Below are 22146 nucleotides of genomic sequence, written 5' to 3' on the forward strand. Positions count from 1 at the left end.
CCAACAATTTCTCTTGTTGGTTCCTTAGAGAAATCAGAGTAAAGGACCAAACACCCTTGGGTTAGCTGGGAGGGGTTGATTGGCACTAGGGGGAGTTAGAACCAAAACATCTGCACAAAGCAAAGCTGAAATAGAAATAGAGTCTAATAATCCCACTAGCCCTGGGGAGAGGATGAGGGTGTTGATCTTTCTGGACTTTGAAAAAGGCAAAACCCTAGGTAGGCCTGCTCCTCTCGGATTTGTGGTCTAGAAACTTGTGGGAGATGCATACCCCCAACCCAGCTGTGTGTGGTTCCCACATAACAGAACATACAAGGAAGGGCTTCCCTGGTGGTCCAGTGGTTAAGAGTCCACCTTCCAATACAGGGACGTGAGTTCGATCCCTGGTCTGGGGAACTAAGATCCCATATGTGTCAGGGCAACTAAACCTGTGTGCCACAGCTAGAGGGAAACGGGTACTGCAATTAAGACCCGATGGAGTCAAATAAAATAAAGTTAAATAAAATACTTTTTATTTTATTTATTTTTTTTATTCTTCCAATTTTATTTTATTTTTAAACTTTACATAATTGTATTAGTTTTGCCAAATATCAAAATGAATCCGCCACAGGTATACATATGTTCCCCATCCCGAACCCAATAAAATACTTTTTAAAAAACCATTCAAAGAAACAAGCCACATGACTGTAGGAAAAGTGGATATAAAAATCTCAAGAATGTGGATTAATAAGATAATAATAAGTACTCTTGCCTGGAGAATCCCTTGTACAGAGGAGCCTGGTGAGCTACAGTCCATGGGGTTGCAGAGTTGGACACACCTGAGTGACTGACACACACATGTGATCAAAGGAAAAAGTGAATCAAACCGCAAAGAACAGAACTATAAAGAAATAACAGGCCGATTTTAAAAGAACCAGCTAGAATTTCTAAGAATACAACATTACTGGGATTCAAGCTCTTAGAGCTTTAAAAAATAGCCTGTTTAGAACGATTAGACATGGCTGATGAATTAGTGACCCTCAGGGACCCTCAGGGATGTAGCTGTAAGGAATTACCTGGAAGCAGGTGGGAAGTTGGGAGGGATAGGAGACATGGAGGGCAGGATGGAAGGACACCTTATTTCAAAAGGGAGTTCATACAGTGGGCAATGTTGAGGTAGTCATGTAACTTCCCGGAGTTGACTTGTCCTCATAATCAGAGTCCAAGGATGCCCATCCTCCCACGTCCAGATGGTACCATCAGAGCAGGGTTCTGGGGCCAGTGTAGGCTGGCCAGGTGTGACCCATCACTGCTCGTGATGTGAGCAGGGCAAGTTTTGCAATTTGGCCACACTCACCTGGGGACAAGCCAGGTGAGGGGTTGAGGCCAGGCCTGTAGCAGGGGACTGCTCCTGCACACAGGCCCATGTGGAGACAGCAGGGCCCTCCAAGTTTGGGGGTTGGAGCTGAGTCTTCCTGGGTGTGGCCCTTGACCTGAGAGTTCAAGCTCTGCCTGAGGCTTCCTGTGACCCAGAGAAGGCCTCTAACTCTGCACCCTCTGAATCGGGTTGTGATGTGGTGGGTGGTGCTGCTGTCCCTCCTGGCTCTGCAAGATGGAATCTGCTTTAGGAGTGGGTAGAGCCTTGGAAGGCTGGTTACCCCCTCCTCCCACCAGAGGCCACTGACCACCCTTGTTGCTCACAGTCAAAGTCCCGTGACCACAGTCACCGTGGTCTGATGGCTTGAAAGGAGGATCTGGTTACTGCCAGCCAGAGCCAGGCTTAGGGCTTGCATTTGGTTTGGGCAACGGAGGCCCTGTTTTTCCCCCAGGCCTTGGGGTTTAGGGTACAGAGGGTTTGGGGCTGCTGCAGCCACCTTTCAACCATTAAGCAGGCCTGTATTGACACTGCATCGCACACACGGGAAAAGAGAGCTGATTTTCAAAGAAACAGAGTATTCATGACTTCACTTTCTGGATCCAGCCATGCCTGAAGTCCACACCCAAAATATTCCCTTAAGTAAGCCAATGAGTTTACAACAGCCCTGAGTTCCTGTGATCCACAATCACCCTGGGGCAGGGAGAATTAGATCCATTTTACAGATATAGCCCTGAGGCACAGGGAGGTCACCAGTCTTGCTGGGAAGCACATAGATAAACAGTGGCTGACCAGGACTGGAACTCATGTGTCCTGGCCGCATGGCCACACTCCGTCCCTTTACCCCTTGGGAGTGATTGTTCTCCTTTATGAGGGACAGGCACCCAGGCCACCATGCTGGTCCCAAGAAGCACTTCTGGAGCCGTTCCTGCTGCTCAGGGACCTTGTCCAGCGGCCCGTGTCCTCGTCCTGCCTTCCCTGTGTACCTGGTGCGGTGGGCGGGCTGCACTCCGTCACTGTGGGCCTGTGGCCCGCCTCCCTGTTCGTAAATCAGAGGAAGTCATCACCGGCCCAGGCTTTGGAGCCACTCTTGGCTGCCTTCTTCCTGAGTCCCGCAAATAAGCTCCCAGTGAAGGACCAGGAAGGTTGAATCCCAGGTTTAGTAATGGGAGCAGTGACCGCTCTCAGGGGGTGGAAAATGGGAAGTTTCCAGTTGCTTTCAGAAGGTGCCTAGAAGCCTGGCTGCCTGTGTGGGGTCTCGCTGTGCCTCCCCTTGGGGTGGAGAGCCTCTCCTGTGGGACCCCAGGGAGCCCCCCCAACGATGCGCTCCTGCTTGGGAAGGCCTGCAGGTGGGTACCGGGGGCCTCCCTCCTGCCAAGCCCGCTTCTGTCACTGCAGGGACAGCAGCAGCAAAGACTGGATTTAGAAACTGTCACTGTGAGAATTAGGCGACTCTGGTCCTGGTGTGTTTTTCAAACAGCTTTATGGAGATACAATTTCAGTGGTTTTTAGGATAGTCACAGAGTTGGATAACACAACCCACTTTAGAAAGAGGCCTCGTCCCCCATCAGCAGCCCCTCTCCACTTCCCCTCCACCCCAGCCCCCCGGGGAACCAGTGATCAGCAGTTCTGTCTCCTTAGGTTTGATGTGACATGGTTTTGAGACGCTCGGTAAACAGAAGTTATTAATGGGAGAGTCACTGGATTTTATTTCTAAGACACATCACTTAGAGTGTTAGAGGCAGCAAGGAGGGGATGCGTCTGCCTTGCAGAGAGAGATTTGATTTATATTTCAGAAAGCCCTTTTTCCCTTGGCACTTTAGAAAAACATTTTGCATTAAAAAAAGATTCCTGACATTGCCCGGAAGGGGACTTGGCTGACTGAAATGCTGGGCAGGCTGGCGGACCTTCATTGCATCCCTCCCTGCTTCATCAAGCATTAACCGAGCCCTCCTCCCTCTGCTGAGGGAGGGAAGTCCTGAAGGTCAGGGGTCAGAACACCAGGCCCTGGGGCCAAGTCTGGTCCAATGCCTATTTTTTTACAGACTCTGAGCTAAAAATGTTTAAAAATGTATCAAAAGAATAAAATTTCATGATATGTGGAAATCTACATTTCAGCACCCACTGAATGCTTCTTCCGGCACAGGGCCACATGGCTTGTTTATGTGTTGCGACAGAGGTTGTGCTGTGTGTGGAGCTGAGATGTTTTCTCTCTGGCCCTTTCTAAATAGTGTTTGATGACCTCTGAGTGAGGCAGGGCCTTGCTCTTGAGGGATCCACGATCAAGTCAGGAAACGGGAAAGTGGTAGATGGTCAGTAGTGGTCAGCTTGAGCCAGCAAGTACCCACTCGGGAGTCGGTTAGTACATTTTCAGGAATTTTTTGAGTGTATTCACTTGCTAGGGCCACCACAACAAAGCACCCTGGACTGGATGGCTTGCACACAGACGTTTGCTTTCTCACAGTTTTGGAGGCTGGAAGTCCAAGATCTGGTTCTTGGCAGGTTTGGTTTCTCCTGAGATCTCTCTCCTTTGCTGGCAAATGACTACCTTCTGACCGTGTGGTCCCGTGGTTGTCCCTCGATCTATGCATGTGTTATTCTCTTCTTAAAAGGACACCAGTCAGATTGGATCAGGGTCCACCCTCATGATCTCATGTAGCCCTCATTACTTCTGAGGTAATGGGGATTGGGACTCCAGCATATGAGTTTTGGGAGAGGGGGCTCAATTCAACCCATAGCACTGAGCATTGTTAATTACAGCCATTATTAAAAATTATTGTTGTTGTTGTTCTGTTGCTAAGTCACAGCCAACTCTTTGCAACCCCATGGACTGCAGCATGCCAGGTTTCTCTGTCTTCCACGATCTCCTGGAGTTTGCTCAAACTCATGTCCATTGAGTTGGTGATGCCATCCAACCATCTCATCCTCTGTCACACCCTTCTCCTTCTGCCTTCAGTCTTTCCCAGCATCAGGGTCTTTTCCAATGAGTCAGCTCTTCACATCATGTAGCCCAAGTATTGGAGCTTCAGCTTCAGCATCAGTCTATCCAATGAATATTCAAGGTTGATTTCCTTTAGGATTGACTGGTTTGATCGCCTTGCTGTCCAAGGGATTCTCAAGAGTCTTCTCCAGCATCACAGTTCGACCTTTGTTGGCAAAGTAACGTCTCTACTTTTTAACGCACTGTCTAGGTTTGTCATAGCTTTTCTTCCAAGGAGAAAGCCTCTTTTAATTTCATGGCTGCAGTCACCATCTGCAGTGATTTTGGAGCCCAAGAAAATAAAATCTGCCACTGTTTCCACTTTTTCTCCATCTATTTGCCGTGAAGGGATGGGACCAGATGATATGATCTTAGTTTTTTTAATGTTGAGTTTTCAGCCAGCTTTGTCACTCTCCTCTTTCACCTTGGTCAAGAGGCTCTTTAGTTTCTCTTTGCTTTCTGGCATTACAGTGGTATCATCTGCATATCTGAGGTTGTTGCCGGCAATCTTGATTCCATTGTGATTCATCCAGCCCAGCATTTTGAATGATACATTCTGCATATGGGGGCTTCCCAGGAGGTGCTAGTGATAAAGATCCTGCCTGCCAGTGCAGGAGGCATAAGAGACTCAGGTTCAATCCCAGGGTCAGGAAGATCCCCTGGAGGAGGTCATGGCAACCACTCCAGTATTCTTGCCTGGAGCATCCTGTGGACAGAGGAGCCTGGCGGGCTACAGTCCATAGGGTCGCAGAGTTGGTACAATTGAAGTGACTTAGCATGTACTCACGCTCTCTGCCCATAAGTAAGCAGGGTGACAATATACAGCCTTGACATACTTTTTTCTCAATTTTGAACCAGTCCGTTGTTCCATGTTTGGTTCTAACTGTTGCTTCTTAATATGCATACAGGTTACTCAGGAGGCAGGTAAGGTGGTCTGGTATTCCCATCTCTAAGAATTTTCCACAGTTGGTTTTGATTCACATAGTCAAAGGCTTTAGCATAGTCAGTGAAGCAGAAGTATGTGTTTTTCTGGAATTTCCTTGTCTTTTCTATCATCCAGTGGATGATTACAATTTGGTTTCTGGTCCCTCTGCCCTTTCTAAATCCAGCTTGAACATCTGGAAGTTCATGGTTCACGTACTATTGAAGCCTAGCTTGAAGGATTTTGAGTATTACCTTGCTAGTTTGTGAAATGAGCACAATTGTGTGGTCGTTTGAGCATTCTTTGGCATTGCCTTTCAGATTGGAATGAAAACAGACCTTTTCCAGTCCTGTGGCCACTGCTGAGTTTTCCCAATTTGCTGGCATATTGAGTGCAGCACTTTAACAGTATCATCTTTCAGAATTTGAAATAGCTCAGCTGGAATTCCATCACCTCTACTAGCTTTGTTCGTAGTGATGCTAACTAAGTCCCACTTGACTTCACACTCCAGGATGTCTGACTCTAGATGAGTGACCACACCATTGTGATTATCTGGATCATTAAGACCTTTTTTTGTACAGTTCTTCTGTGTATTCTTGCCACTTTTTCTTAATTTCTTCTGCTTCTGTTAGGTCCTTGCCATTTCTGTCCTTTATTGTGCCCATCTTTACAAAAAAGTTTCCCTTAGTATCTGCAATTTTCTTGAAGGGATCTCTCATCTTTTGCACCCTATTGTTTTCTCTGTTTCTTTGCATTGTTCCCTTAAGAAGGCTTTCTTATCTCTCCTTGCAATTCTTTGGAACTCTGCATTCCAATGGGCATATCTTTCCCTTTCTCCTTTGCCTTTTGTGTCTCTTCTTTTCTCGGCTATTCGTAAGCCTCCTCAGACAGCCACTTTGCCCTCTTGCCTTTCTACTAAAAATTAAATTACATAAACTTGCAATTAAATAAATTATATTAAAGAGAAGCATGATCAATATTCAAGTCTATCTTAATACATGTTACTATCATTTTCCATGCGTCTCGGGCCCTCTACTTCTGTTGCATATTACTGGGCATCTCTTTCCAATTCCATGACCAGTGACATCACTTTGGTAGCTCAGAATCAGCTTTTGGTATTTACACCATGGAAACTGATACATGCTGCAATTCAGGGTCCCCTCCCATAGAGCCAGCTGTGCCCTCTGCTGGCACAGCAATGACAAAGGACGCTAAACGCCGAGGCGGCGGTCACCCCAGGCCTTGTGTGGGTCTGGGGGTCGGGGGTGATGGCAGAGGTGGTGCGTGAACCACCTGGTGGGAGAGAAGAGAGGAGTCTGAAGGGGTGGGGCAGGCCCTGGAGCGCCAGGCTAAGGGGGTCTACTTGCCCCAGCGGACAGGTCACGGGAAGCCATGGAAAGATATGGAGCCAGCCGGAGGGGGACACACCAGGGTGGCGAGGGGGTTGCTGTCTGTTGGTGGGTTTCTGGTTGTGCCTGTGAGTGAAGTGTGGACGCGGGGCTCCGTGACTTGCTTCCTCTGTGTCCTCTGCAGGTGGAAGTCCTCCACGGACGCCAGCTGACGGGCTACATCCTCCCAATCTCTTATCAGGGGACTCAGCCTTCCATCTCCAAGTCGAGCTGGAGCTGGAAATTGCCTAAATGTCAAGCAGAAGGGGAATGGTTAAAATAAATCACGGGGTATGGACCCAGTGGAGTACTAACTAGTCATTACACATGGTAAATATGAAGGCTGTGTTGCAATGCGGGAAGCTGGTTCCAGAGTAACGGGAGATGAAAGAGCTGAACAGAAAATTATATGTGCCTGGTGGTTACAGTGACATAAGTGATCTAGAAATATGGGTCCATCTGGATAAAGACAGGGTATCACAAATGGAGAAGTGAAATCAGAGTGGTGGGAGGGAGAGCCGTTTGGCTTTCTATTCTGCGTTTCTGCTTTAGTTTTCGATTGAAGAGCAGTTGCAGCAAGGAAGGGCCGCATCTACCAGGCGGATGGCCGTTCTGGCCCCCAAGGAGCTCAGGGCAGAGGGCCCAGCCCCGGAGCTGTGGCGGGAAGTGCTGGCCATGTGGAGGCTGAGGACCCCAGGTTGCCGCTTGCTGGGCTGCGTTGGTGACTCCTGTGTGTACCCTCTCCTCTGCTATGGCCTCTTGATGCTGCTCAGAAGGTTCTGGATCTGGTTGGGACCCGGGAGCCTGCTGCTTCTGTCACAAGGGCTGGCTGGGGGAGGGTTGGGGATGCTCTGAAGCCTCTTTCAGTTGAGAGAACTGAGCCCGGCTAAGTCCCACTCCGCCTACTAGGTCACAAGCAGGTGGGCTTCCCCGGTGGCTTAGTGGTAAAAAATCTGCCTGCAATGCAGGAGAGACAGGTTCAACCCCTGGGTCAGGAAGATCCCCTGGAGGAGGAAACGTCAACCCACTCCAGTATTCTTGCCTGGAGAATCCCCATGGACAGAGGGGCCTGGTGGGCTAGAGTCCATGGGGTTGCAAATGACTTAGCACACGCGCAAGCAGGAGCTGGACAGGCAGGTGAGAAGGTGGGGCTGGAGTTCAAGGAGGAGGCCTGACTAAGCTGGAGACAGCCCTTTGGGGGGCTTTGATGGGTAGGTAGGATCTGAAGTCAGGAAGCAGGTATAGACGAGGGATGAGGAGGCTGAGGGCTGCCGCATGAGGCTGGAAAAGAGGGTGAAGGAGGAGGGCAGCCGGGGCGGCCAGGGGACGCTGGGGGAGGGGTTGCAGGAGGCAGGTTGCAGGAGGAGGGGTGTGGCTTGCAGAGGGCAGGGGGACACGCCAGGTCCCCAGGGCAGAGGAGCAGGTGACTGCAGGCCCTGAAGGCCTGCACCTCCTCCCTGGGGTGCTTTCTTGCTCCCCCCTCTCTGTGGGTGCCCCTGACTATTGCTGGGAGCAGCACTGAGTCTGTCCCCCCACAGGGCACCTCTGCCCCGACCTGGCCCAGGCCCAGCCCTCCGGGTCCCACCAGCCTCTGCTATTCGATGTGTGGTCAGCAGGGCCGCGTGGCTTGTGGACACTGTGGATCTCCACGCGTTTTCCCCTTGCCCCGTGGGCCCCTGCTTGTCTGGAGACTCAAGAATCTGCATTCCTAGGAAGCGAGCAGTTTGGGCCTGAGTGGTCTCACCTGGGGCAGGAGGGCTGCGGGGAGGACAGGGAGGGTGGGCAGGGTTGGCCTTCCTGACCCGTCAGCCAGCGCTGCCAGGGCACCAGACAGGGGTTGGGTCAGGGCTTGGGCCCCCAGGAAGTTTCCCAGGCCCTGGGCTGGGTTTCTTTGTCCTTCCTGGATCTTGTCCTTGGAGGGGCGACATCCCTTCCTGTCCACCGGCTCACTTCTCCCTGCTCTGCCCATCTGGTCCTCTGCAGTTTCCACCAACTTCCCCGTGCCCCCATCCCTGCCTCAGTTTTCCCCGCGGTCTGGCTTCTTCCCCACCTCACCCCCGACACTATGTCCCCGAGACACTGGGCCTTTGCTTTCTTTTCCCTAACGTTGATACGTCGCGTCGCTCAGCTGGTGAAGAATCCGCCCACAATGCAGGAGACCTGGGTTCAATTCCTGGGTCAGCAAGAGATACTGGAGAAGGGATAGGCCACTCACTCCAGTATTCTTGGGCTTCCCTAGTAGGCTCAGCTGGTAAAGAATCCGCCTGCAATGCGGGAGACCTGGCTTCCATCCCTGGGTTGGGAAGATCCCCTGGAGAAGGGAACGGCTCCCCACTCCAGTATTCCGGCCTGGAGAATTCCATGGACTGTATAGTCCATGGGGTCTCAAAGAGTCGGACACGACTGAACGACTTTCACGCACTATTCCAAGCACTTTTTATATACTGACTCACTCGCTTCTCACAACATCCCTTTACAAGTGAGGGAATGGAGGCCCAGAAAGGTTAAGTCACTTCCCAAAGGTCAGTTCAGTTAGTCATAACTTTCTTTCCAAGGAGTAAGCATCTTTTAATTTTATGGGTGCAGTCACCGTCTGCAGTGGTTTTGGAGCCCCCAGAAATAAAGTCTGCCACTGTTTCTGCTGTTTCCCCATCTATTTGCCATAAAGTGATGGGACTGGATCCCAAGATCCTAGTTTTCTGAATGCTGAGCTTCAAGACAGCTTTTTCCTGAAGGTCGCACAACCAGTAAGGTGAGGAGCTGGCATTTGAGCCCGGGGCAGCCCAGCGCGGGGGCTCTGAACTTTCAAGTCTGTCGTGTGCTGCCCCCTTGTCTGCCCCCTTGTGGGCCCTTCAATTCTAACCTGTGTCCTCTGGGCTCTGCTCTGGGGGCCCCTCCTCGGTGCCCTTTGCCTCCCACACCCTACCCCTCCCTGTCTCTCTTGCAGGGTTTTTCCCCAGGCCGTCTGCACGCCTGTCTGTGGAGTCGTAACTCTCACCTCAATGCAGGTTCTCGAGTTCCAGACCTAACATGCAAGTAGACATCTCTGCTTGGGCGTTCCACTGCCACTCCCCAAGTTACATCCCCAGGATGCTCACCATCTGCAGCTTCCTCACTCGACGAACTCCCAACTCTCCAGGTCAGAGATCCAAGCTGCTGGAGCGGCTCTTCCTGCTGTGGCCAGGAGGGGGAGCCTTCCCCCCGACTGCACCCTCGTCCGCACCGCACCGTCCTGGGCAATCAGTCCCAGAGGCTCCCAGGCAGCCCCTCCTAGTGGAGATCCCAGCCATCCCTCCTGGGTTATGGTGGCACTCATGCTCACGGTTCCCCCACTCTCAGTTCAGTTCAGTTCAGTCACTCAGTCGTGTCCGACACTTTGCGACCCCATGAACTCCAGGCCTCCTTGTCCATCACCAGCTCCTGGGGTCTACCCAAACCCATGCCCATTGAGTTGGTGATGCCATCCAACCATCTCATCCTCTGTCGTCCCCTTCTCCTCCCGCCTTCAATCTTTCCCAGCATTAGGGTCTTTTCAAATGAGTCAGTTCTTTGCATCAGGTGGCCAAAGTACTGGATCTTCAGCTTTAACATCTGTCCTTCCAATGAATATTTAGAACTGATTTCCTTTAGGATGGGCTGGTTTGATCTCCTTGCAGTCCAAGGGACTCTCAAGAGTCTTATCCAACACTACAGTTCAGAAGCATCAATTCTTTGGCGCTCAGCTTTCTTTATAGTCCAAATTGCACATCCATCCATGACTACTGGAAAAACCATAGCTTTGACTAGACACACCTTTGTTGGCAAAGTAATGTCTCTGCTTTTTAATACACTGTTTAGGTTGGTCATAACTTCTCTTCCAAGGAGTAAGCATCTTTTTATTTCATGGCTGCAGTCACCATCTGGAGTGATTTTGGAGCCGCCCAAAAAATAGTCTTCCCCTGCTGTGCCCTCCTCCAGTCCATTTTCCACGTAGCCTCCAGGTGATCTGTTAGAAAGCTGATCAAAGGATGGGCCTCCCTCACCCTCGCACTGCCGGAGTCCAGGCACCCACTGGCTTCACCCCATCTGACCAGCACTGAGCCTCAGGGCTTCTGGACCTCAGCACCTGTCCAGCAGGTCACTTTCCCATGGTGCTACTCCGACACCGTGGGGCTGGGCTCGGGGTCGCCTCTGTGTGCCTCTGTGTGCCTGTAGCTCTGAGTGTTTATAATACAGAATGGTACCTGTCTGTCCCTTTCTTGACCCCCCCTCCAATCCCTCGGGTAGTGAGTACCCTGAGGGCAGGGATGGGGGCCATGTGCCCTGGTACCACCAGACATCATCGGGCACAGGTCTGGCGTTCTGGATTCTCTTGAATGTTTGTTGAATGAATGAATGAGACAGTGAGTGACTGACCTGGGGGAACTGCTGTCTGTGACTCAGTAACGAGTTGGGGAGCACACACACGGTAGGGGTTAAGTGAGATAATGGTTGGGTCTCTTTCTCCGCACCGTCCCTCCTCATGAACGCTGAGTGCTAAGTCACTTCAGTCGTGTCCAACTCTGTTCGACCCCTTAGACTGTAGCCCACCAGGCTCCTTGGTCCATGGGATTCTGCAGGCCAGAATACTGGAGTGGGTTGCCAGACCTTCTTCCAGAGGATCTTCCCGACCGAGGGATCGAACCCACGTCTCTTGTCTCTTGCATTGGCAGGTGGGTTCTGTACCACTAGCGCCACTTGGGAAGCCCGTCTCCCCGCTTACCCTCAGGGCTAACCTGCATCCTCAGATGCTGTAGATGTCTCTGCCTTCCCTCCCCTGCACTCACAGGGCCTTCTGGAGACTGTCCTGTGAGCAGAGCTTCAAGCCTTTAGAGCCAGGGACCTGAACTTCCTTCCGCAGGTGTCTTCAAGCTCCTTGGCCATGCACCCTTCTGAGGACTCAGAATGCAGACCAGGCAGCGCTCGAGACCTCGGGTTCAGGGGTCAGTGGTCAGTGGCTAACGTTCAATTTCTTTTTTAGAATAAATTTATTTATTGTTAGTTGTGCTGGTCTTCGTGGCTGTGGGGGCTTTTCTCTAGGACTGGTGAGCAGGGACTACTCTTTAGTTGCCGCCAGGGGCTTCTCGTCGAGGTGGCTTCTCTCGTGGAGCCGGGGGGCGGTAGGATGCTCGGGCTTCAGTAGTTGCAAAACGCAGGTGGGTTCAGTCGTCGCGGTTCCCGGGCTCTGGAGCGCAGGCTCAGTAGCGCACGTGGGATCTTCCCAGACCAGGGATCCAACCCGTGTCCCCTGTGTCGGCAGGTAGATTCCTGTCCACTGTACCACCGGGGAAGTCCTCAGTTTATTTCTTTTTCAGCTTCTCTTGGAACCTGGGCTTGTCCAGATGTTCACGTGATATGGTGGCAACTGGGCTTTAGGAAGCTGCTGGCAGAGTAGCATTTGGCATCCCTCTGGTTCTAGAGGTTTCCAGAGCCTTGGGGCAGGGCTCCAGCTGCAGAGAGCTGCCTGCCTTCCTATTTTTAATATCCAGTGAAGTGGAAGGCACTCAGTCGTGTCCAACTCTTTGTGACCCCTGGACTATACAGTCCATGGAATTCTCCAGGCCAGAATACTGGAGTGGGTAGCCTATCCCTTCTCCAGGGGATCTTCTCAACCCAGGGATCGAACCCAGGTCTCCCACATTGCAGGCGGATTCTTTACCAACTGAGCCACAAGAGAAGCCCTTTTAATAGCCAGTTCTGGAGAAGGAAAAATACTCCAGTATTCTTGCCTGAAGAATCCCATGGACGAAGGAGCCTGGTGGGCTACAGTCCACAGGGTCGCAAAGAGTCGGACACGACTGAGTGACTTCACTTCACTTCATTTTCAGTTCAGTTCAGTCGCTCAGTCGTGTCCGACTCTTTAGGACCCCATGAATTGCAGCACCCCAGGCCTCCCTGTCCATCACCAGCTCCCGGAGTTCACTCAAACTCACGTCCATCGAGTTGGTGATGCCATCCAGCCATCTCATCCTCTGTCATCCCCTTCTCCTCCTGACCCCAATCCCTCCCAGCATCAGAGTCTTTTCCAATGAGTCAACTCTTCACATGAGGTGGCCAATGTACTGGAGTTTCAGCTTTAGTATCATTCTTTCCAAAGAATACCCAGGACTGACCTCCCACTGGTTGGATCTCCTTGCAGTCCAAGGGACTGTCAAGAGTCTTCTCCAACACCACAGTTCAAAAGCATCAATTCTTTGGTGCTCAGCTTTCTTCACCGTCCAACTCTCACATCCATACATGACCACAGGAAAAACCATAGCCTTGACTAGACAGACCTTTGTTGGCAAAGTAATGTCTCTGCTTTTGAATATGCTATCTAGGTTGGTCATAACTTTCCTTCCAAGGAGTAAGCGTCTTTTAATTTCATGGCTGCAATCACCATCTGCAGTGATTTTGGAGCCCAAAAAAACAAAGTCTGACACTGTTTCCACTGTTTCCCCATCTATTTCCCATGAAGTGATGGGACCAGATGCCATGATCTCATCTCACACGCTAGTAAAGTAACGCTCAAAATTCTCCAAGCCAGGCTTCAGCAATACATGAACCATGAACTTCCAGATGTTCAAGCTGGTTTTAGAAAAGGCGGAGGAACCAGAGATCAAATTGCCAACATCCGCTGGATCATTGAAAAAGCAAGAGAGTTCCAGAAAAACATCTATTTCTGCTTTATTGACTATGTCAAAGCCTTTGTGTGGATCACAATAAACTGTGGAAAATTCTGAAAGAGATGGGAATCCCAGACCACCTGACCTGCCTCTTGAGAAACCTGTATGCAGGTCAGGAAGCAACAGTTAGAATTGGACATGGAACAACAGACTGGTTCCAAATAGGAAAAGGAGTACGTCAAGGCTGTATATTGTCACTCTGCTTATTTAACTTATATGCAGAGTACATCATGAGAAACGCTGGGCTGGAAGAAGCACAAGCTGGAATCAAGATTGCCAGGAGAAATATCAATAACCTCAGATATGCAGATGACACCACCCCTATGTCAGAAAGTGAAGAGAAACTAAAAAGCCTCTTGCTGAAAGTGAAAGAGGAGAGTAAAAAAGTTGGCTTAAAGCTAACATTCAGAAAACTAAGATCATGGCATCTGGTCCTATCACTTCAAGTCATGGAGAAATTTTAAGGTCTCTACTTCTTTTGGGGAGCTTCCCTGGTGGCTCAATGGTAAGGAATCGGCCTGCAATGCAGGAGACCCAGGTTTGATCCCTGGGTCAGGAAGATTCCCTGGAGGAGGAAATGGCAACCCACTCCAGTATTCTTACCTGGGAAATCCCATGGATGGAGGAGCCTGGTGGGCTACAGTCCATGAGGTTGTAAAAGTTGGACATGACAGTGACTAAACCATTGCCACCATCACCACTTTGTTTTGAATAGAAAGCTTCCAGAAATATTCATATCTTTGCTTCTGTAGAATCCAGAAAGTGGTCTTAGCCCAGAGGAGGTCAGCTGGTGGACTGGGATCACCTAGGAGATGACTTACGACATCATGCCCTGCTCACTAGATCCTGCCCTTGAGTCCTCTGGGGGTGAGGGCTGGGCAGCCTGGATACCCCTGCTCTCTAGTGGGGATGGGGGTGGGATGAGGGTCTCGGGAGCTTTTGATGTCATCCTGAGGAATCTGAACTCTGTCCCTAAACCCACTGAATTCTAGCTGGGGAGTGACACGCTCAGGTGTGCATTTCAGAAAGTTCAAGGGTCATGGACGAGAGCCACATCTTTCAGTCTTCTGCTCATTTCACAGAGGCCTGGTGTCCACCCCACAGGCAGGGTGTCCTGGCATCAGCCATCACTCTTGCCACACCTGATACATTCCAGTGTTTTCTATCCTATTCTCTCTGATCTGTTTTTCTGACAGTGCTGTTTGCAACCCTCCCCATTGATTTCCTGTCTCCCTGGAAGTTTTTAATCTGCAGTTTGAACAGCAATGGATTGGAGAGAGGGAGATGGGAGTAGGAGGCAGGGTGGAGGCTGCTGTCATGGTCTAGCCTGAGGGGACGTGGGTCGGGGCCCTGATCAAACAGAGCAAAGGTTCCGCGCTGCAGGCTTTGGCCCCCCCCAGGGCATTCTCAGCTCCCTCGGGTGATGTGGGGCAGCTCCTGAAACAACAAGAAGGGCCTTGTGATTGGGCTGAGTATGGGATCCAGAAGATGTGGTTTCATAACTCAGACAGGCTGCGTGGTGTCTGAAAGTCATTTCATTAAATGTCGAGTGGAATCAAAATAGAAATTACATCTTTGGGACAAAGCCCATTGAGCCAGGAGCCAGGCATTCTGAATTGGAACCAGAATAGTCTCCTGGAGGCTGGGACTGGGGGTCCATAGCAGCCGTAACTGCAGGCCAGCGTCTCCCCCAGGGGCTTCTGTGACTCCCCAGCTGTGGCAGGTGGTCCTGGAGCCCAGCTGCCTTGCAGGAATTGGAGGCTGCCCGGGGGGGGCCAATGATGCCAGCTTGCCTTGTCGTATGCTCTTAAGGCACCTGTGCTGAGCTGAAAGTTACCTGTGTTATTGCTGATCCCCTCCCATCATCTGGGATGCTTCTTCCATTTGAGAACACCGAGGCTCAGGGAGGGCAAGGTATTGGCCTGAGGTCACCCAGCTCATAAAGGCAGAAGGGGTTTGAACTCCAGGGTGGCTCCCACGCCCACCTTCCTTTCTATGTCCCTGGCTGCCTCTCTCCACTTGCTCCTGGCTTTTGCAACTGGGCTTCCCTTGTGGCTCAGCTGGTAAAGAATCTGCCTGTAAGACGGGAGACCTGGGTTTGATCCCTGGGTTCAGAAGATCCCCTGGAGGAGGGATAGGCTACCCACTCCAGTATTCTGGCCTGGAGAATTCCATGGACGAGTCCATGGGGCTGCAAAGAGTTGGACAGGACTGAGCGGCTTCTTTCATTTTGCAACTAGATGAAATCCGAGCTTCTGGGGGAAGGACCTGGGCGTGTTTAAAGCTCCCTGGCAGACCTGATGTGCGGTAAGGGTTGGGGACCACTGCTCTAGAGGGTGGGGAGGGGAGTGAGTGGACTCTGTGTCTACTCTCTGCCGGGTGGTCCATTCAGCTGGTGCACGGGGTGGATCCTCTGCTGGGGGCCTGGCAGCCCAGACCCTGCTGTCTTGTGAGCTTGTCCATCCCACCTCCTGCCCCCATCCTCCCATGCCCACTCCCAGGTGTGTTCATCCCCTCCCCCTCAGATGGGCCAGCTTTGGAGGGCTGGAGAGCTGGGGTGGCAGAGGGGTGGAGCAGGCCCTGAGGTGCCTGGTGAGCCCAGAGGGGAGGGCGGAGGGGAGGGCAGAGCTTTGTGCCCATTGGTGCAGGAAGGACATTCCTGGGCCTTGCTTTTCTAACCCTGTTATGTTCACTTTGGTTTGTATTCTTTCCTTCCACATAGGTTGATTTTGTTCTTTTTCTTACTTCCAGCTTTGGATTTATAATTATTTCCTTTTTTTTTGTTGTTGTTCTGCTAATTTAAATATAAGTTTTTAAGAGCATGGGTTTTCCTATGAGGACTGTTTTAGCTGAATCCTGTGGGGTCTGGTTTCAGGTGTTTTATTATTATCGCTACGTATTCTGCAGTTTGAGTGTGGGCATCTTCTTCGACTCATGAGTTAGCAGAATTTTTCTCCTTCAAGATGGTAGCTCCCCTGCTCCTCGCCCTCCCGCCCAGGTTTTGTCGTAAACTTTTATTGCACTGCGATTAGAGAATGTTTATGTTATTTCTGCTTTTTGGAAATTGAGATGTTCTTGTTAGTTTGGAGTGATTTTCTTTTTTCTGGTTTTCCTTGGCTTTATTAAGTACTATTGACATACAATAAGCTGGACATATTTAATGCGTACTGTATATTAAGCTTGGACATATGTAACTCCCAGGAGGGCTTCTCATGTGGTGCTAGCAGTAAAGAACCCAAAAGCCAGTGCAGGAGACATAAGAGACAGGGCTTCAATCCCTGGATTGGGAAGATCCCCTGGAGAAGGGAATGTCAATCCACTTTAGTATTCTCCATGAACTGACTCATTTGAAAAGACCCTCATGCTGGGAAAGATTGAAGGCAGGAGGAGAAGGGGACGACAGAGGATGAGATAGTTGGATGGCATCACCGACTCAATGGACATGAGTTTGAGCAAGCTCCAGGAGTTGGTGACGGACAGGGAAGCCTGGTGTGCTGCAGTCCATGGGGTCGCAAAGAGTCAGACATGACTGAGTGGCTGAACTGAATGGATTCTCCATGGGAGAATCCCATGGACAGAGGAGTCGAGAGGGCTACAGCCCATGGTGTCGTAAAGAGTCAGACACTTCTGAAGGGACTTTGCACGCACACACGCACGCACGCACACACACCCCCAGGAAACCATCCCCACAGCCCAGCTAGTTACCATCTCCATCTCCCAGCCCCAGTTTCCTCTCGCCCTTTTGTAATGTGCCCCTCAGGCTCCTTCTTACCCTCACCTCACCCTGTCCCCAGGCAGTCACTGACCTGCTTTCTGTCACTATAGGTTAGTTTGCATTTTCTAGAAATGTATTCAAGTAGAACATGATAGTGATTTCTTTTCTAACTGGCTTCTCTCACTTACCATAATTATTTTGAAATTTACCCAGTTGTGTACAATGAGGGTTCGTTCTTTTTTATTGCTGTGTGGTATTCCATTGTGTGGCTATACCACATGTATTTATTTATCCGCCTCTTGATGGATTTTTGCGTTTCCGTTTTGGGGCTGTTATGACGAAAGCTGCTACAAGCATTCATGTAGAAGTTTTCCATGAATGTACGCTTTCATTCCTCTCGGGCAGATAACTCAGATACAGAAGTGGCTGGTGATCTAGTAGGTGTATTGTTAACTTTCAAGAAGTGGCCAAGCTGTTTTCCAAATTGACTCTCCCTTTCCCTGTCAAAGAGCACAGGGAGCAATGTGAGAACTCTAGCGGACAATTAGAGCTAGTGGCTAGTCTTTAATTTTAACCATCCTAAGTGGGGGTCAAGTGTATCTGCCATAGTTTTAATGTATGTTTCACTAATGACTGACAACTTTGCACATCTTTGCTAATTGTCTATTCAAATCCCTTGTCTTACTAAGTTTTAAAGGTTCTTTACATTCTAGACACCAGTCCTTTGTCAGATATATGGTTTGTGGATTTTTTCCTCCAATCTGTGCCTCCCCTTTTCATTAAACAGTGTCTTAAAAATAAAAGATTTTAAATTTTGGTGATGTTGAACTTCTTTTTTTCTTTTATAGTTTGTATTTTGTGTCTTGTTTAAAAAGTGCTTCCCAGTTCTAAGATCATGAGGATTTTCTGTTTTCTTCCAGAAACTTGATCTTTACATATAGGCTTATGATCCATTTTTTAGTTAAATTTTGAATATGGTATAAGATAGGGTTTTTTGTTTTGTTCTGTTTTTGCATACGGCTTTCTTTGAGATGGGGCTTCCCAGGTGGCACCATGGTAAAGAATCTGCCTGCCAGTGGAGGAGACACAGGAGATGTGTGTTCAATCCCTGGGTCGGTAAGATCCCCTGGAGAAGGGAATGGCAACCCACTCCAGTATTCTCGCCTGGAGAATCCCATGGACAGAGGAGCCTGGCAGGCTACAGTCCATGGGGTCGCAAAGAGTTGGACATGACTGAGCACGCATGCACTCATTTTTGAGACAGTTTTTGAAAGGATATTCCTGTTCCTCGGCTGTATTTGAGCTGCAAGGCCCCATTCCATGCTGGGGTTTCTTTAATTGGTAAGTTTACATTCTCCAAATGGGTGGAGTTTGGTGAAAATGGTAAGATAAACTGCAGAGAAATAAATAAGCTAAATATTTGGCATATCTGAGTGTCATGTGTTAAATTGCAACCTGGCCATGTGAGACTTCCTGGGCTGGGTTTTCTTCTCTCCGAGTCTTTGTTCTGTAGCAGAAGGAATTCAGTCCCTCGGTCGTTCCATCCATCCAGCCGGTCAGCCGTGAGTCAACCCAGAGGAGTGGAGGGACATGGGCTGGAACTGGGCTGAGCTGGGTGTGTCTCCAGCTCATGTCCTTATTCCCTGGCCTCAGTTTCCTTACTGAAAAGCGAGAGTCGTGCAGAATATCTTGTCTCCCACCCCGCGCTGTGGTTGGCTTCTGGAGTTTTCCTCCACTTCTTCTGATTCCCTCCCCTCTTTTGTTTTAGTCCAAGGTGTTTTCTTTCTGCCTCAATGCCTCTGATTTTCAGTTGACTGGCAGCAGCCCGGGAAACAGGAGCCACTGGGCCTTCCCTGGGTGACGCCTCCCTCTTCTTTCCAGTCCTCCCCAGGGCATAGGTTTCCTCTAGGACACCACAGAGTCCTCCGAGTCAGAGTGCCCCCAGCTGGGGGAGTGACGCTGAGCCAGGGTTACATGGCCCTCCGCTGTGCCCCCAGTGTTGTTTAGTCACTAAGTCATGTCCAACTCTTTGAGGTCCCATGGACTGTAGCCCTCCAGGTGCCTCTGCTCATGGAATTTCCCAGGCAAGAATACTGGGATGGGTTGCCATTTCCATCTCCAGGGAATCTTCCCAACCCAGGGATTGAACCCATGTCTCCTGCATTGGCAGGCGGGTTCTTTCCTGCTCGCCACCAGGGAAGTGTACTGTGCCCCCAGGGAGGTGTAATTATGCCATCACATTTTCACTGGCCCTGTTTTAAGAATGAGAAGGCTTCGGTCCAGAGAGGTTGTTCAACTTGTAGAAAGTCACACAGGTCATCTTCTAAACCAGACCATCTGAATCCAAAGTCCCTGTCCCACCTCGCTGTCCAAGGACTGGATTCCACTGGCTAAGGTCTGCCTGGGAAGAGCCCTGAGGGCACCCTAAGGAGCTCATCTAAACCTTGGAAGGATAGCTACTCTCAAAGCTAAATTCAAGTCAGTCTGTTATGGGACAGACTTCACAATCTTAGAGGGGAACAGCTCGCAGGCCTGAAAGACCTAAAGGAAGCTGAGTGAGCGCTGTGAGCGAAGAAAGCGGCAGGCTCTGCTGCACGCTCCTTGGCGGTGGGTGTCCAGCTGTGCTTCTTCAGACGAGGCACATCTGGGTCGTCTGGAGGGCTGGCAGACAGCCCCCATCCCCCCACCCCAGGTCTGTTTGACTCCTGAGAAATGCTCACCTCCTGGAAAAGAGAAAGGAACCTCACCAGTTCATTCATCCACTCATTCAGTCGTGTTTACTGAGCCTTGACTCTTCTGGGTTCTGGACACAAGGATGGAATGAAGGGAGGGCAGTTGCTGAGCTCAGCCCATTGCTTGGGCTAGGACTTTCTCCCCCAAAGCCCCAGGGCGAGGAGCTACAATGAAAAAGAGACAGTGGTCTCAGCAGAAAGTGGAACCAGAGCTTCAGCAACTTAGAGGGCCTAGAAGCCCTCTCCGTTTCAGGGAGCAGGAGAGGAGAGCAGAGCAGGGACCAGGTGAAGGCGCTGTGCCTGGTGCCCTGGGACCTCCCAGGCCCTGAGACCCTATCCAGAGAGAGGACAAGGAGGACTGCATCTGGGAGAAAGTAGCCCAATCCTTGACACACCTCAGTTGTTCATTGTCCGTTAAAAAATAAAACAAAACAAAACATGGCTTCTGGTTCATACATCAGTTACGTGAGTCTGGCTAATTCTGATTCTGGCACAGCAGTGAGTAGGGTCGGTCGAGGGGTAAGTGCCATCTTGAGAGACTCCTGAAGGCCAGCCAACCCATTTCAGCCACCAGTGACTTAGCAAGCAAGAGATCGTGGCCTGGTTCAAGCACAGAGACTGAAGCCCAGTAGTGAAAAACCAGATGAATTCCTGTCACCCCAGGCTCTTGGTCAGCTTTTCCTCAGCCTTTGCAGCCTGGAGTAGGGCCAGGGTCCTGGTGTGAGCTGGAGAGAGACCCCGCGTTATGTCATCTGTCCCTCCTGTGGACTAATAATTGTGCTGCTGGGCACCGGGCGCCTCCTCCCTCCGCTCCCAGGCTTCTCTTCCACTGCTTCGGGAGCACGGACATGCTGTACACAGCGTGCTTCCCTGAGCCCGGAGAGAAGCGGAGAGGAGACTCCCACCCAGTTCTTGCCCTTGAGGCCCTTGGGGTCTGGAGGAAGTGGAGGGGTCTCCTGTGGGAGGCGGGAGAGTTTGTTAGCCTTGCCCTGGGCTCACCTGTCTGCCTGCTGTCTTTGGGTTTCCTCAGTCCAGAGAATGGTCACTGCAGGCAGATTTCCATGAATTCCATAAATTTGATATTCAGTCTGTTCTGCAACGAGGTTCTGGGTTATGTGATTTTTGGAGGTTTTGACAGAATGCGTAAGGAGCTGGATTAAATTAAAACAAAATTGCCGTCGCTGAGTTAATGACTGTGACAATACGATTCACCGCCAAATTAATGCATTATTAGGTCTCATCATTATACTAATAATCTTCGCACAGCAGTACAAAAACAACAATTGTTTGGGGAGGGGTGACTCATAACATGGGAGAACAGTTTTGGACAAGTCTCAGAACTTCCTTCTGTGATCTGAGGAGGGAGAGAGGCACTAAGGTTTCTGAAGTGCCTGCTGTGTGCTAGGATCGGGAAGATCAAAGAGACAGTCCTGCTCTGGGGGAGCACCCAGCTCCCATGGTGGGGACAGCCATGAGTGACTGTAAAGTGGTGTGGCCTTGAAAGGAAAAGGACCATATGGAAGGCTTCCTGGAGGCGGCAGCATTGAGGTGAGCCTGGGAAGACAGTAGCATCTGTCTTGTCCCCTCCTCACCTCCTTTTTCTCTGCAGCGGGCTGCAGTCTGGCTTTTGTCCCCTCTTCACCTCTGAAATGCTCTCATCAGGTGACCTTCACATTGTGAGACCCAAACATGGGCCCTCAGTCCGTCCCCATCTTCCCTGACTCCCAGAGCAAGTGCTCCGAGGGGTTTCCACTGCCTCCAAGGTTTCCACCAGCATTGCTGGCCCCCTTCTCTGTCTCCTCTGCTGGGTCCTCTGACCTCTGAACACCTGCAGGCCTCAGACTGAGCCTTTTTCTCCTCTGTCTCCTGCCTCCCAGCTCCCCTGATGTCCTGGACACTCACTGTCCAGTCCTGACCCCTCTGATCATCACACACAGGCATCTCACAGTCTATAACAGCGCCACCCTGCAGTGTCTAATACACGTTTTTAAAACCAGGTTTCACGTTACAGAAAAATGCACCTGCATAATTGCCTTTCCACAAAGTGAATGCATTGAGATATCAGCTCCAGAATTAGGAAAGAGCTTGAGGAAGCCCCTCCCAGGCCCTGTGGCCCCACCACACAGGCGTGGCCAGGTTCCAACTCTTATCACCTGAGGTGGGTCTCCCCTGGCCTGGTGCTGAACATGAGCGGAATCATAAGACATCTGCTCTGGCATCTGGCTTTTTCGGCTCAGTGTCACATGTGTGGGACTCATCCACGTTTCCATGTGGCCGCGGTCCATCCTTTTTGTTGCTGTAGGGAGTATCCCACCATATGAATGCATCACAATTTATTCATTCTACTTTTGATTGGCATTTTTGTTGTTTCC

The sequence above is a fragment of the Bos mutus genome, chromosome 11 (assembly GCF_027580195.1).
Source record: "Bos mutus isolate GX-2022 chromosome 11, NWIPB_WYAK_1.1, whole genome shotgun sequence".
NCBI lineage: Eukaryota > Metazoa > Chordata > Mammalia > Artiodactyla > Bovidae > Bos > Bos mutus.